We start from the raw sequence: 18201 nt of genomic DNA on the forward strand, positions 1-18201 counted from the left end.
TGGGATAGAGCCCCCGCAAGGCCTCCTGCTCTCCCAGCCTGGAGTCTACTTGAGATTCTCTCTCCCCCTCTCCCTCTGCCCCTACCCCTGCTTGTGTACACTTTCTCTCTCAAATAAATAAATAAATAAATCTTTAAAAACACTATACTTTGAAGTCATTTTTTCCTTAACATGTTGACACTATTTACTTCATTGTCTTCTTGCCTCCAGTGTTTCTATCAAGAATTCTACTTTCAGTGTGATATTCTTAATTTTGTGGATCATCTCCATATTAAAAAACTTTTAGATTTTTACATTATTTTCATTGAATTTGATATCCTTAAATTTCACATCTCTAAGTATGAGGTTTCCCTTCTTTAACCTAGTTGGTACCTCATAAGCTCTTTCATATAACTATTGTTTTAATTCTAGTAAACCCTTTGTCATTATTTCTCAATTGTTTCCTCATCTCTGTTAAATGCCTCCCCTTTCCTGTCTTTCTGAGAACTTACCATAGGTATATTAGCACTTCTCACTCATCTCCCTTCTCATAACTTCTTCTCTTATATTTTTCATTTCCTTCCTGTGTCTTCTGGGAGATACTCTTAGCCTGAACTTCCAGTTTACTAATTTATTCTTTGTCTATAACCCTTGTGCTATTTACCCCTCACTGAAATTCTTTATTTCCATTTTTATAATTTTTATATGTACTGTTTCTTCTTGGCTCTTCATAGTAATTGCTCCTTTGTGCTTCATACAACCAACACTCTTTCCTCTCTTTGAGGACATTTATTATTTATTTTAAATTCTTAATCTGTTACATTAATTCTGATTTTCCTATTATAGATAATCGTTTGTTTTCTATACTTAGGCACTCTTCTCAGTCTCTGTATTGTGCTTTCAACTCCTGCTAGTTGAGTCTTATTTTACCGTATAGCAATTATCTGTCTTAGCTGAAATGTGAGAAGGGCGAAGATTAGAACTAAGCTTATAATTTCTTTTTGCGGTGATTGTACCCCAGACCAGGGAGCTAGTCTCTTGACTGGTCCTATGTTGCCCTCCTTTCTGTGACCTCAGCTCTGAGAATATTTCTACTCCTCTAACTTGAAACTGCTCTCTTCTGAGGGCTCTTCTTTCTTGATATATTAACCTAATTTGCAGTGTATACAGATATTCATCCCTATACCCTCATGTTACAATGAGCAGGAAGGAATGCTTGAGCAGCAGCAAGTCATTCTTTGTTATCTGTTCTTCATTCAAGCCAGTCTCTGGCATTGCCCTGGTGTTGCCCCCACAAGCCCTTGAGATATTGGACTGGCACTTCCATTTTTTTCTGTTCCACAGTTAAATGGGAGCAAACAATAATTATCCAGGCCAATGTACCCAAAAAGAAAAGTCCAAAATTCACAAGTTCTCTCCCAATTTATTACCCAATACACAATCTCACACACACACACACACCAGATCATAACTACTTTCTTGAGAATTTCTCACAGTTATTACTTTAATTATTCATACACTGTTTCCTCTTTATTTGATTCTGCAGGGTCAGACTGGAGGGAGACAGAAGCCCATGCTCATTCATCACCTTGTCAGGAACTTCTTTTTCTACTGCATTAAATAGATCTTTCCCACTCTAATAAATAAATGGGAAAACTGAATCTACTTTCATAAGTGGCCAAAAATACATTCTACATGTGTAAATATGTCACATTTAATAAATGGATACATGTTTCAGTCTATTAACCATGGAGGCAGGGGTATAGAAGCTGTCCAAAAGAACACAGGGCTCAACCTTCAGACAAGGGAATCAAACCCAGTTTTAGTGTCCATGACATAACAGGCAACCACTATAGGGGTTTTGTCTGAAAGAACATTTCAGATAAAAATGTTCAACCTCTTAGCCTATATGCTCTGGATGTAGATGCAGAAGTCCATCCTAACAAGCTTTGAGCAATGCCAGTAAGCAAGTTATAACCAGGAGGCCACCATACTCAGCATCAGCTGAGAAGCAAGCAATAAGTAGGTCACACAGATATTATAAGCTCGTTGTCTCTACTGCATAAGAAAATTATTTATTTAATAACAAAAAGAAAATTCTACTCTGCCAGCTTCTGAAAAAGAGAAAACAATTTATTAAGTCTTATATTAAATATCAATTGCTATACAACAAATTACTTCTGAACTTAGCAACTTAAGAAAACCAACACTTATTATCTTATAGTTACTGTGGGTCAGAATTTAGTAGCAGCTTAGCTGAGAGGTATGATTCAAGGTCTCTCATGAAGTTCCAAAAAATATATCAGTAGGGGCTGTAGTTATCCAAAAGTTTGACTAGAGTCAGAGCCTCTATTTTACTTACGTGGATATTGGCCAGAGGCCTCACCTTTGTGGTGGCTTTTGGTAAAAGGCTTCAGTTCCTCACCACCTGGGCTACTTGAGTGGTCCCACAACATGGCTGTTCGCTTCCCCCAGAACAAGTGATTTGAAAGGAAGCCAAATAAATACCTATCATGGTAAAAGCAAGTCATTAAGTCCAGGCCATACCCAAGATGAGACCAATTAACCTCCACCACTGATCAGTTATTCCGCATTGCTACAGACAGTGATTGGAAATCTGATTTCACCACATGACCACTTTGTGATCTCTGTCTTTATAATGGTACCTACTTTTTGACAAATGAGTGACAACAGAAAATCTAGTTTGTTTGACTTTTTAGGTTGTTGTTTTGTTTACTTTTGAGCTCAACCCAATTAGGCAAAAACTGAAGAGGAGAAAATATCTTGAAGATCTAGACTGGTGAGGCTTTTTTAATTCTGTTTACTATAGACCTATGTCTCCAGTTACAGAGTTGAAGCTATAGGCTTTCTGTCTCTGGTACCAAAAACTGAGAAAAGTATATTCTCCACCTCTTAAAGTGAAAGAAGGATCAAAGATTTTGTGTACTTTAAAAATGATTGCTGAAAGTTCGAATAATACAAATAAATGATGGACCTCCCTTGATCAACATAAGGTTTAACAAATCATGCCTTATTAAATTTTGAAAACTTCTGCATAAATTATTTTTTTATTATTGAAGTATAATTGACACACAATGTTATATTAGTTTCAGGTATACAAAACATTAATTCAGCCATTCTAAGCATTACTCAATGCTCACCACAAAAAGTATAATCACCATCTGTCACCATACAACATTATTACCATATTATCCACTATTTTTCCTGTCTTGCACTTCTCATCTCTATGACTTATTTATTTTATAACTGGAAGTTTGTACCTCTTAATCTCTTTCACCTATTTTGCCCATCCATCCCCCACACCTCCCCTCTGACAACCAACAGTTTATTCTCTGTATTTCAAAGTGTTTTTTGGGTATTCATCCTTTCTGATGGAGGCATAGTACTCCATTGTATATATGGACCACATCTTCCTTATCCATTCATCTGTTGAAGAGCTTCTTTGTTCTTTCCGCAGTTTGGCAACTGTGGCCATTGCTGCTATGAACACTGGGGTACAGATGGCACTACATCTGTTTCTTTGGGGTCAATACCCATTAGTGCAATTGTGGGGTCATAGGGTAGCTCTATTTTTAATTTCTTAAGGAATCTCCAACAGTGTTTTCCAAAGTGGCTGCATCAACTTGCATTCCCAGCAACAGTGTAAGAGGGTTCCCCTTTCTCCACATCCTCTCCAACACTTGTTGTTTACTGTCTTGTTGATTTTGGCCATTCTAACTGGTGTAAGATGGTTATCTCAATGTGGTTTTGATTTTAATCTCCATGATGGCTAATGATGATGAACATTTTTTCATGTGTCTGTTAGCCATTTTTATGTCTTCTTTGGAGAAGTGTCTGTTCATGTCTTCTGGAGATTATGCTAAGTGAAATAAGTCAAGCAGAGAGAGTCAATTATCATATGGCTTCACTTACTTGTGGAGTATAAGGAATAGCACAAATGACAATGGGAGATGAAGAGAAGAAGTGAATTGGGAGAAACCAGAGGACGAGACAAACCATGAGAGACTGTGGACTCTGAGAAACAACCTGAGGATTTTGGAGGGGAGAGGAGTGGGGGGTTGGTCGAGCCTGGTAGTAGGTATTAAGGAGGGCATGTAGTGCATGAAGCACTGGGTGTGGTGCATAAACAATGAATTCTGGAACACACACCAAAAAAATATTTAATTTTAAAAAATAATAAATAAAATAGTAACATTTCAATTAAATACCTTATTATACTATGGAAGGAGGAGAAAACAATCTTCAAGATCATCAGTTTGATCTCTGCTACTTTTTACTCATGTGATATCAAACATCTTAACTATATTTTTTGAAACTGGAAAATTCTAAGTATTTGGAATATTTAGCAAAAAATATTGAATGTTTTGATTCATTCTTTCTATAAATAGATATTCAACAACTATAATGTACTGTGTTAAATATGTGTTAATTTAAATTCTTGGTTTGCAGAAGTGGATCACTTTTAAAATGGGAGACGTTCAGGGAAAGATAATATGTTTTCTAGTTAAAGTATAATATATGGGCAAAAAAATAAAATAAAAGTGTTTTTTGTTTGTTGTCTTTGTAAATTAACAAAGAATTTCAAGGACATAAAAGCCATATGTCATGATGTAGCAAACAAATATTATTCAATCGTTTCTCTAAGGCTCTATACTATTGAAGAGTGCTGACTAAAGTTACAAAGACTCTAAGATGTTAGAACCAATTCAGGAAAATTATCCAAAACTTGGAAATAAGGCAAAAGCAGCCAGAATTACTTTTCAAAGTCAAACTGGAATATTGTCCAGCAGGTCTGTCCAAAACTTATTTAATTTTCTGGGGAAATATATCCTTGTTTGACTCATTATTTACTGCTCATTATAGACCAAACTCTATGAAGATACATATTAATTCATGAATTTCTATCTGAGAAGTGGTGATTCTCTCCAACAGAAAAAAATAACCTGAATGCTTATAGTTGTATTTCTCTGTAAGACATTACTTGTTCTGCCTCTTATTTAGCAAGTTTATTTCATTATGCCTTTCATGAAATGACTATATAAATCTTTGTTTCTTGAATTCTTCTTTAATTAACCAACTTTACCTTCCAGATGGATCCCTCATTAAGGAATTAAATAAATGTTTGATATATTCTTACTTTATGGTGCAGGAGAGTCATGTTTTTAACCTTTTGATAAGTATGTTCAATAATTTGTGAGTTTTCTCCACTGAAATAGACTCACCTTCTGGAGTTTATTCTGCTATATTATCCAAGAAGTACAACCTATGAGCTCTTCCCTCCTCTTCCCCCACCAGGAGCATCTCTTCTTGAGCCCTGGAGAAAATCCCAAGGGTAAAAATTTAACTTTTCCTTCACTGAGTCTCTATTTTTTATTCTTCTGATTTTATGCCTTTATTTTTGTTTCTGGCTGTTATTCTTTCTGTATTTTGTCCAATTTGTGGTTTGGGTCATGTCTTCTACCATGCAACCCAAGGATTATCAAATAATAAGCCATTAGCTCAATCTCAACTAAGTGACTAAAGTTCATTCTGCATATACAGGAGTCTGGTCTGCACATGGCTGGTAAGTTATTCCTCATTGGTACAGACAGTGATTGGAAATCTGATTTCACCAAATGACCACTTCGTGATCTCTGTCTATATAACAGTACCTACTTTTTGTCAAGTGAGTGACGACAGAAACTCTAGTTTGTTTGACTCTTTGGATTGTTGTTTTGTCTACTTTTGAGCTCAACCCAATTAGGCAAAAACTGAGGAGAAGAAAATATCTTGACAATCTAGACTGGTGAGTTTTTTATTCTCTTTACTACAAACCTATGTCTCTAGTTATGGAGTTGAAGCTGTAGGCTTTCTGTCTCTGTACCAAGAACTAAGAAAAGTATTTTCCTTTCATGTGTGAGCATGAAATATTTCCCTACTTCTGGAGGGTATTAATACATTAAACTACAAAACTTCTTAAAGAAGCTCTGTTCTGTTTTGCAATAAGGATTTGCAAAAACTTAGTATTTCTAAACTTTGCATAAAATAAACTGTACTTCTAATGCTCTGAGTGTGCTAGCCTTTAAAAAACAAAAAACTGGAGTGCCTGGGTGGATCAATCAGTTAAGCATCTGACTCTTGATTTCGGCTCAGGTCATAATCTCAGGGTTGTGAGACTGAGTCACATATAGGTCTCTAAGCTGGGCATAGAGCCTGCTTACGATTCTCTCTCTCTCTCTCCTTCTGTCCCTTACCAAAAAAAAAAAAAAAAAAAAAAAAAAATCACAGATACAGCTAGCTCAGAAGCATTTTTATATAATAATTCAAGTTCATGTAATTAAAATAAATATTAGACAAATCACAACAGATTTTTATAATTTCACTTAAAAAGAGCTTCATGTCTTTTCCCTAATTCTATCAATTTGGAATATAATAAAAGCATTTTTTCTTAAGATTTGTATTTACTTCTCACAAAGAAACTAGAAATCTGAAGTTCCTAGATATTTTATACTGATTTGTAAGTTCAGGTAAGTTACTTTTACTTTACATAGTTTTTTCAAATTACAGGAAATTATATGTCAACTAAACAGAATTAAAACTATAAGGCTAATAAACATATTGTATCTATAGTAATTATGTCCTATAATGTGTCTGCCGAAACTTATTTCCAAGATCTTTTTTTAACTTTAAGACAAAAAATAAATATGAAGTTGCGCTAATTAGTGGATAATTCTTGGACATATATATAATATCCAAGTAAGCATAGTTTTATTTCTTTTTAATTTTGGGGGGTGTAGTTGACACAAAGCATCACATTAGTTCCAGGTGTGGCATAGTTTTAATATATGTGCTCTTATTTCTTTTTCTTGCACATTGTAGACAGCCTATGCCTCTGTGCTCTGTTAACAAATATGTATGCTTTTGCTACTTTCAGAAGGTATAAAAAGCTCTGTGTGACTCACATGTGTGCTCATGAGTTTTGTGGTCACTAAAATGCTTGTGTATCATAGATAGTTCACAATGACCTACCTCCAGATTCTCTCTAATTACCAGACATTAGTTACTTTGGTTAAAGGCTGAGTTGTTGAAGCTATACTAGAACAATTACAGCAGAGAAGTACAAATGTATATGCAAAAACTGGAAAACTGGTGTGTGTGTGTGTTTAAGGATTCATCTATTATGTGAGAGAGAAATGGCGTGCAGGGGGAGGGGCAGAGGGAGAGGGAAAGAATCTCAAGCAGACTTTGCACAGAATGGGGAGCCTGACATGGGGCTCAATCTCCCGACCCTGAGATTATGACCTGAGCCAAAACCAGTAGTCAGAGACTTAACCAGCTGAAACACCTAGGCACCCCAGTATGGTTTTCTTCCAAAAGAAAAAAGAGTGTGACACTTTTGTTTTAAAGTGTCCTGTTGTTCCTGAATGTAGAAGGGAATAATGAAAGACCAAATGTAAATGGATATCAAAAATTGCATAAGATTAGAGAAAGTAAGCTTTATTTGCTTTGGTTTTGAATACTTGCAAGCAAGGAATCTAAAAAGAAGAAATGAAATATGTAAAAAGAAGATCAACAAATGCTTAGTTTGATGCATTAATTAAAAATATAATGTTTTTATAAAACACCAGAGCTGGGTTTTCTCTATGAAGTAGCTCTCTCTCAAAGTACTTAGCTTGCTTTTAATAATAAGTAGTAAAGGGACGTCTGGGTGGCTCAGTTGGTTAAGCGGTTGCCTTCGGCTCAGGTCATGATCCCAGCGTTGTGGGATCGAGTCCCATATCGGACTCCTTGCTCGGCAAGGAGCCTGCTTCTCCCTCTGCCTCTGCCTGCCTCTCTGCCTACTTGTGATCTTTCTCTCTCTGTCTCTCTCTCTCTGACAAATAAATAAATAAAATCTTAAAAAATAATAATAATAATAAGCAGTAAAAAGGTATTTATATTCTCTGTTATCTGTTAATATTTTCTGTTATATATTTATATTTTCTATTATCTGCCCAGCTAACGGAAATTCTGTGTCTTACCAGAATAACTTTCTGTGCTTTGTGTTGACTTTGTATACACTTAATTTTTTTAAAAGCAAATAACAGAATCAGGAAACTTAGATGACCGACAAATTATACAATCTGAAGAGAGAAAATAAAAGACTGAAAAAAAGGGAACAGAGCCAAAAGGACTTGTAGAATAACACTGAAATGGGTAATGTATGTGCAATTAGAGTTTAATAGCTGCTCAGCACTGAATGGCTCTAGATTTGTTGACCATATTCCAAAGAGGCCTGAATGTGCAAATTAATATTCTTTGTTTCATCAATGTAAATGAACAGGACAAGAAACAATGTGACCAAAGTTTTCTATACTCAAGAATAACCTTTGGAGATGATTTACAATCATCAGGGAGAAGTGATTTGTTAAAAAAAAAAAAAAAAAAATTTCCCAAAACCTGAAAATAAAGCAAAAGGATAACTGCTTATCTTATCTTTTTTTTTTAAGATTTTATTTAATTTGACAGAAAGATCACAAGTAGGCAGAGCAGCAGGCAGAGAGATATGGGGAAGCAGGCTCCCTGCTGAGCAGAAAGCCCAATGCAGGGCTCGATCCCAGGACCCTGAGATCAGCACCTGAGCCAAAGGCAGAGGCTTAACCCTCTGAGCCACCCAGGCTCCCCTACCATTTATCTTTTCAATATTACACTGTAGGGCCCTCTAATAGGTCTGCCCAAAGTCTATTTAATTCTCTACAAGAATGTATTCTTGCTTGACTTAATATTTACCATTGATTATAACCCGGACCCTGAAGTTTATAATTTATAGATTTATATTAAATTTATAAATTATATATATAAATAGATATAAATTTAATATATAAGCTTATAGTAAATTTATAGATTTTTATCCAGCAGAGATACAAATGATTTCTTTGATACATGTTCACTTCACATTGGAAGAAGTCATATTTTCAATTTTTTGAAATATCTAACAGGATGAAATCACTGAAACTCAATTTTTAAGAAGTCTGGTGGTGGGTATTAAGGAGGGCACAGATTGCATGGAGCACTGGGTGTTACATGCAAACAATGAATCATGGAACACTACATCAAACTAATGATGTATTGTATGGTGACCAATATAACACAATAAAAAATAAAAAAGGAAAAACAAAAAAGAAATGCCAAATGACCACACACAAAACTTTGGCTGTGGGCAGAGACTGCCATAGAAACTTCAAAGACTATACTCTGTGTTTGTTTTTAGTGGATGATGGATGTAGCCTTAGCCAATTTCATGTAGTAGCTGATTTCATGAGGCAGATAAAACCTGATGTATAGGATTAAAATCTGCTTAATAAATCATTAAAAACCTTCCTAAAATCAATTCAAAAATTGACCAGAAGCCACTGCACTTTGCTCCAGAGAGACATAACATGCTGAGTCAGCAACACCAATGCTACTCACTCTTTTCCAAACCAAGGCAGCCTGCTGCGTCAGCACTGTGGCAGCTAACGCTGGCGGACACCAGTGGCAGAAGTCAAAAACGGCAAAACCCACCAAACAAAAGCCGAAATATTGGAAATTTCATTTACTCTGTTGTTGGTAACTATATTACTATAGGTTTCTAGGAAAAGTGTAATGGCAAAATGTGACACGAAATCATACACACAAAACTGTTTTTGAAATAGGCTAGAAACTGTTGTGAAATATGCTAGAAAGCCATCTCAAAAATAAGAGAAATGCCATAACCTCCCACAAGGTAAAATGATAAGTTGTTGTTTTTTTTTTTTTTCATTTCATCTGTTATTGACCATGAGAGCTAAAAACTCAAATCGATTAGAGGTTTTGACTCTGAAGGATGGCAGCATCCCCAGCAACAGAAGCAACAGCTGTCTCCCACAGACAAGGCTTCTCTAACCCATGCTCCCAAGTCTTTTCCTAAAGTCACGGGAATCAGTCCTCCCAAGCTCCCATGAGCACACTAAGGTCCCACTGTAATGATACTCTTGGGGCCTTACCCTGTGATGCTATTGTCCATGCTCCTTTTTCCTAAAGTATCCTTCTGGTATCTTCAAAAGTTAAAGAGACTTAGTTGAACTCAATAAATATGCACAACCATTTAATCACTTCCTTTCCTCTCCCCTGACCACCCTACACGTGCACACACACACACCCCACAACCTGAAACAAGTAAAATTCCAGAAGATGCCATATAATAATGACAGAAACATTGCTAACTGAAAACGAGATGCATATATGGAAAATAGTCTGAGAAAGTGGAACAATAAATCCTCTCAAAATTTGATATTTTAAAAAAATTTTATGTATTTGTTTTTCTATTTGGGCCTGAGATTACTACAACCAGAAGCTTATACTTGCAATGCAATAACAGTTATGAAGTGGGAGAGAAAGAGAAAGAGGATAACATTTCAAGGTTGATAATTTTTCTCATAAAGTCCATAGATTATGGAAGAAAAGTAAAAGACACAAGGAGAAAAATATAACATTAATTAGAGTACATAGCTTTGAATAAGCTTGGGGGAAAAATTATGGTTTTTTTGTTGGCTGTATTGTTTTGCATTGCTTTTATAAGACTGTTTTGCTGTGAGCTTTGTGGTACAAGGACTATTATTCCTATATCCCCAACTCCTGGCATGTGTAGTACCAAGAATATAGTAGACACTAAGGGGTGCCTGACCAGCTTAGTTGGTGGAGAGTGCAACTCTTGATCTTGGAGTTTTGAGTTCAAACTCCACACTGGGTGTAAAGATTACTTAAAAATTTAAAATCTTTTTTAAAAAAAAGAAAAGAATACAGCAAGTGCTCAATAAATACTTACCATGGATATGTTAAGATTAATTACTAAGCTATTAAAAAATGCAATAATTATTACCATTAACTTCAAATCAGATTTTAGTTAAGGCTAGTAATGAAGAAGTACTCCAGGCCAGAGCTTCTCAATCTTTAATGTTTTACAAATTACCTGAATATCTCGTTAAAATATACCTTCTGACTCAGTAGTCTAGGGTGGGTTGACATGTCCCTAAGGTGACGCTGATGTTGCTGGTCCATGGACCACATTCTGAGAATCACCATCCTGGGCAATCTAATGTTTCATGTCAATAAGGAGGCTCCAGAGGTGGGTGTGAGTGAGGAGCAGTGTTGGGGCAGATGACTAGCAAGGGAAGAGGAAGTGGGCTAAACAGGCAAGGCAATAGCGGGAGGGTGATGACCACCCAAGTAATCCACTGCCCCACTCCCTTTTTTCTCTGTAAAATGAAAGATTTTATCTCCTGTGTAAAAACAAACAAACAAACCAAAATTTCAAGGATCAGCAAGCAAGTGGAAGAAGGGAACAGAAACTGTCCCTGACCCTTGAAATCATATTATGTCTACCCATAAGGTTTTATGAGATTAGGGAAGGCTTATGAAGTCTCCTCCCTTGATGGCCCCTTCTCAAAGGCCTTCATTTCCTGGAGGTGAAACTATGGCTAGTCCCCAAAACAGGCCTGATCCCTAGGAATTTTGAGTGTAAAGGAGAGCGTCTGGATATCACTGGCCTCTCAAGCAGATTTCACCAATTAGCTACCGTTTCCCTTTCTCCCTCTTTCTACCCACTCTAAACCTGTCCCCCTGTTCCAAGACTCACAAACGCTGAAGATACCAAGATGACTCACACTATACCCAACTGCTCCCCTGGGCCTGGTCAGCCATCCTCCTCCATCATGACTGTCATACTAATAGCAGATTGTCCCTTTTCTGAAAATATTATGTAAGAGTCTGAGTGACTGAATCTATTCACCTAGGTTACTGGTTCAGAAGCTATGTAAATCTCTCATTTTAAGTGTCTGAAGTTATCTTTGGAGCTCAAGTTTTATACAAGCATGAGAACAGAACTTGAAGTATGGAACAACAACAACAACAACAAAAATTCTGGTTATTTCCTATTTCTCACTCTTCACCAAAGATGTGATGTGTAACAATTTCCTGCCTCCCCTATTATTATGGTGACACTGGTGCCACAAGCCTCAGGGCACCTATTGAGAGGCAGGTGGGAAGATGGGAAGAAGGAAGCTGGATGCTGCTGGGACACAACTCCTGGGGCAGCTGTTCCACACACGTCCAGGGACATAGTTAGAGAAGGCAGTGTGAGAGGCACCTCTTGGTGCTGCAGGATCCTGCAGCCCTGGAAGGGACTCTTGAGACAAGATGACGCACAGGTCAGGACTGTGGGAAGGGAAGTGCTGGAGGGCCAAGGAAGGCAAAGGAATTCCAGCACTCAGGAGGATTTTGTCCAAAAAGTTTCTCTTTAACTCTTTATGGATATACACACTGTAAAAATGATGATTAAAATGTATACATTGCCTCAGGAAAGTATCAGTGCCATTCATTATTTGCTAGAGAACTAATGAGGCTACCTCCCTGGCTTTGTAAAAGAAACACAAAATATTATCTTTTGTGTAAACTATTGAGCATTTACCCTAATTATCATGCTTTACAAGAAGAAGTATGCACAATAGTGAATGGTTAATTTATATTGTTGGTAGACTTATTTTATTATAACAATAACCTATAGATTTTTATAGATGGTATGTTCCCAAACCCGAAATGCACAGCTGCAAAGGAAAAAAATTAGTAAAATTATCAGCAAGAAATACATGACAAGATGGATGGGTCACCTGTAACATAAAGGGAAAAACTAAATGAGTAGTTGAATTTCAGCAGAAACAAAAGACCAATCGTGACTGATCCATGAAATCTTACAAAAAATAAGCAGAGTTAAATGCATACTCAGTGTCATTTGCTTGATCTAATTTCATCCTAGCAGAAATCCTATTAAATTGATATATTATAGTCCCCATTTTATCCCTAAGCCAAGTAAAGCACAAAGAGAATCAGTAAGTCACCCAAGGCCATAAACTGGTAAGGGGCAAAGTGGAGTTCAAGTCCAGGCAGGCTGGCCACAGACCCCAAACTTTTGCCACTAAGGTGTGCATGCATACTCCCTATTACAAGCAACTAACATTTGTTCCTCTCTACCCAGGTAATGTTTTACATACATTATGTGAAGTATTAACATAAATACATGGTCATGTTTGGTTCTACTTAGGCCAGTCTGGAAAAAAAAGAACATCTAGAAGTCCAAAAAATGTGAGTCCAAAGAAAAAGACTTTCTTAAAGTTTATCCAGGATAATCTAGGGGAGGCAACACTGTGGTCAAATGGTGTGAGCAGTCAAAATAACTCCACCTAAGGAGGGATGTTTCAGCTCAAGGTCATCCAACAAACTGCTCTTGCTCTCTTACCATAATTACCAACCTTCTGGTTATATTTTCATCTTCAATTTCTTTTTTCCCCTATGTCTGTGGACTCTGAAACTCTAGCTATTTTTTCCAGTTGTATTAAGATAATTTATTATTTAATTGTAAGATATATATTAAACATATTAATTATAATTATTATATATTATATATAATATATTATAATTAATTATAAGATAACTTATTATTAAGATAAGTTGTATTAAGATGTTGTATGTCAACTGACATACAACACTGTATTAGTTTAAGGCATACAACATAATGATGTTAAGATATGTATATATTACAAAGGGATTACCACAATAAGTTTAGTTAATATCCACCACCTCACATGGTTGCAATAATTCCATCTGTTAGGTTTTTCTTCCCTCTATAAGGAGAGAATGGAGAAACCCTTGGCATCATTTCACAGCTTTCTCAGAGTAAATTAATAAATTAGCATTCCGATTTACACATCAGTGTTTTGTGACTTGGGATAAGTCAAGTCGGTTCATTTGCTTTTGTATCATTTACATGATAACGACACAAAAGTACTGAGATTTTGTTGGTAAAGCAGCTGACCCTTTCAAGATGAAAAACCTATTTTATTTCTAACTAAATGTATGTGTGCTTATTTTTTTCATGCATGTTTCTTCAGACCCATGCAATCTTTTAAAACCAGGGGAACTTATGTCTTGACTAGGATTTGTTGCCATAAATTCTAAAGTATACAACTAAATAAAAAAGGTCAGAAATAAAAGAGAAGGAGAAGTAACCACTGATTAATATCCAGTGGTATGGGGGCGCCTGGGTGGCTCAGTGGTTAAGCCTCTGCCTTCGGCTCGGGTCGTGATCTCAGGGTCCTGGGATCGAGTCCCGCATCGGGCTCTCTGCTCCGCAGGGAGCCTGCTTCCTCCTCTCTCTCTCTCTCTCTCTCTGCCTGCCTTTCTGCCTAATTGTGATCTCTGTCTGTCAAATAAATAAATAAAATATTAAAAAAAAAATCCAGTGGTATGGAATCCAAAAAAAAAGAAAAAAGAAGACTGAGCTCACAGATACAGAGAATGGACTGGCAGTTGCCCAAGGGGGTGAGGGGGAGCGGGTGAAATGAAAATGGTCAAAAGGTACAGAACTTTCAATTACAAAAAAAATAGGGGCGCCTGAGTGGCTCAGTCATTAAGCGTCTGCCTTCCGCTCAGGTCATGATCCCAGAGTCCTGGAGAAAAAGCATTTGACAAAATCCAGCATCCGTTCCTGATGAAAACACTTCAAAGTATAGGGATAGAGGGAACATTCCTGAACTTCATAAAATCTATCTATGAAAGACCCACAGCAAATATCATCCTCAATGGGAAAAAGCTTGCAGCCTTCCCATTGAGATCAGGAACACGACAAGGATGCCCACTCTCACCACTCTTGTTCAACATAGTATTAGAAGTTCTAGCAACGGTAATCAGACAACAAAGAGAAATAACAGGTATCCAAATTGGCAAGGATGAAGTCAAACTCTCTCTCTTCGCAGATGACATGATTCTTTATATGGAAAACCCCAAAGACTCCACCCCCAAACTACTAGAACTCATACAGCAATTCAGTAACGTGACAGGATACAAAGTCAATGTACAGAAATCAGTGGCTTTCTTATACACTAACAATGAAAATACAGAAAGGGAAATTAGAGAATCGATTCCATTTACTATAGCACCAAGAACCATAAGATACCTGGGCATAAACCTAACCAAAGAGGTAAAGGACCTGTACTCGAGGAACTACAGAACACTCATGAAAGAAATTGAAGAAGACATAAAAAGATGGAAGACTGTTCCATGCTCTTGGATTGGAAGAATAAACATTGTTAAAATGTCTATACTGCCTAGAGCAATCTACACTTTTAATGCCATGCCGATCAAAATTCCACTGGTATTTTTCAAAGAGCTGAAGCAAATAATCCTAAAATTTGTATGGAATCAGAAGAGACCCCGAATTGCTAAGGAAATGTTGAAAAACAAAAACAAAAATGGTGGCATCACGTTACCCGATTTCAAGCTTTACTACAAAGCTGTGATCACCAAGACAGCGTGGTACTGGCATAAAAACAGACACATAGACCAGTGGAACAGAGTGGAGAGCCCAGATATGGACCCTCAACTCTATGGTGAAATAATCTTCGAAAAAACAGGAAAAAATATTCAATGGAAAAAAGACAGTCTCTTCAATAAATGGTGCTGGGTAAACTGGACAGCGATATGTAGAAGAATGAAACTCGACCATTCTCTTACACCGTACACAAAGATAAACTCGAAATGGATAAAAGACCTCAACGTGAGACAGGAATCTATCAGAATCCTAGAGGAGAACATAGGTAGTAACCTCTTCGATATCAGCCACAGCAACTTCTTTCAAGATATGTCTCCAAAGGCCAAGGAAACAAAAGCAAAAATGAACTTTTGGGACTTCATCAAGATCAAAAGCTTCTGCACAGCAAAGGAAACAGTCAACAAAACAAAAAGGCAACCCATGAAATGGAGAAGATATTTGCAAATGACAGTACAGACAAAAGGTTGATATCCAGGATCTATAAAGAACTTCTTAAACTCAACACACACAAAACAGATAATCATATCAAAAAATGAGCAGAAGATATGAACAGACACTTCTCCAACGAAGACATACAAATGGCTATCAGACACATGAAAAAATGTTCATCATCACTAGCCATCAGGGAGATTCAAATTAAAACCACATTGAGATACCACCTGACTCCAGTTAGAATGGCCAAAATTAGCAAGACAGGAAACAACGCGTGTTGGAGAGGATGTGGAGAAAGGGGAACCCTCTTACACTGTTGGTGGGAATGCAAGTTAGTGCAGCCACTTTGGAGAACAGTGTGGAGATTCCTGAAGAAATTAAGAATAGAGCTTCCCTATGACCCTCCAATTGCACTGCTGGGTATTTACCCCAAAGATACAGATGTAGTGAAAAGAAGGGCCATCTGTACCCCAATGTTTATTGCAGCAATGGCTACGGTCGCCAAACTGTGGAAAGAACCAAGATGCCCTTCAACGGATGAATGGATAAGGAAGATGTGGTCCATATACACAATGGAGTATTATGCCTCCATCAGAAAGGATGAATACCCAACTTTTGTAGCAACATGGACAGGACTGGAAGAAATTATGCTGAGTGAAATAAGTCAAGCATAGAGAGTCAAGTATCATATGGTCTCACTTATTTGTGGAGCATAACAAATAACATGGAGGACATGGGGAGATGGAGAGGAGAGGAAGTTGAGGGAAACTGGAAGGGGAGATGAACTATGAGAGACTATGGACTCTGAAAAACAATCAGAGGGTTTTGAAGGGGCGGGGGGTGGGAGGTTGAGGAACCAGGTGGTGGGTAATAGGGAGGGCACGTACTGCATGGAGCACTGGGTGTGATGCCAAAACAATGAACACTGTTATGCTGTAAATAAACAAACAAAAAAAAAAGCCCCACATTGGCTCCCTGCTCAGCTGGAAGCCTGCCTCTCCCTCTCCCACTCCCCCTGCTTGTGTTCCCTCTCTCACTGTGTCTTTCTCTGTCAAATAAATAAATAAAATATTTTTTAAAATTTTAAATAAATCATGGGCTATAACCTACAGCATAGTTAATAATAGTATATTGCATATTTGAAAGTCATGAAGAGAGTAGATTTTAGAAGTTCCCATCAGGGGAACTAGAGGGTATTATGCTTAGCGAAATAAGTCAATCAGAGAAAGACAACTATCATATAATCTCCCTGATATGAGGAAGTGGAGATGCAACGTGGGGGGTTTGGGGGGTAGGAAAAGAATAAATGAAACAAGATGAGATTGGGAGGGAGACAAACCATAAGTGACTCTTAATCTCACAAAACAAACTGAGGGTTGCTGGGGGGAGGGGGCCAGGAAGGGGGGGGTGGGATTATGGACATTGGGGAGGGTATGTGCTATGGTGAGTGCTGTGAAGTGTGTAAACCTGGCGATTCACAGACCTGTACCCCTGGGGATAAAAATACATTATATGTTTATAAAAAAATAAAAAAAAATTACTAATAAAAAAAAAGTTCCCATCAGGGCACCTGGGTGGCTCAGTGAGTTAAGCCTCTGCCTTTGGCTCAGGACATGATCTCAGGGTCCTGGGATCGAGGCTGCATCAGGCTCTCTGCTCCACAGGGAGCCTGCTTCCCTTTCTCTCTCTCTGCCTGCCTGCCTCTCTGCATACTTGTGATCTCTGTGTCAAATAAATGAATAAAATCTTTTTAAAAAATTAAAAAGTAAAAAATAAAAGATAAAAGTTCTCATCACAAATAAAAAAGAATTTGTAATATGTATAGTGATGGATGTTAATCAGACTTATCCTGGTGATCATTTCACAATATACACAAATATTAAATCATGTTGTACACCTGAAATTAATGTTATATGTCAATTATACTTCCATTAAAAAAACATGTCTGAATGGGAGGGGAGTGAGGAAGACTCAGAGATGTACCTTCCTGGAAGAGTAAATTCTTTTTTAATGATTTCTCATTTGACTAAACAAGGCTTCTGCATAAGATATTTGTCTACTTCCATTCAACTAACTACACTTCAGTTAAGAATAAAGGAAAAAGTTGGTTTTCCTAATAGACCATGCTTATACAAGTTGAGCAGTGTGACTGAGTGAGGAAATGAAATAATAAAGTAAATAAATAAAAATAGCCATAGTACTGTTTGGGAAGAAAGACTCTGAACAAAAATTAATCATGTTCCCAATAAGAGAAGTTGAGGAGAAAGATAATTCAAAGTCACACAAAATCAAGGCTAAATAAAAGCCTTAGAGAAAGTCAGAGTTCTTTGGTCTCTTCTTAATTTCCAGAAAATGCTTTTACAAATGGTCAGGCAACTGAGCATCTGAGATCTAATTGTGTCACGTCT

Source organism: Meles meles, chromosome 7 (assembly GCF_922984935.1).
Source record: "Meles meles chromosome 7, mMelMel3.1 paternal haplotype, whole genome shotgun sequence".
NCBI lineage: Eukaryota > Metazoa > Chordata > Mammalia > Carnivora > Mustelidae > Meles > Meles meles.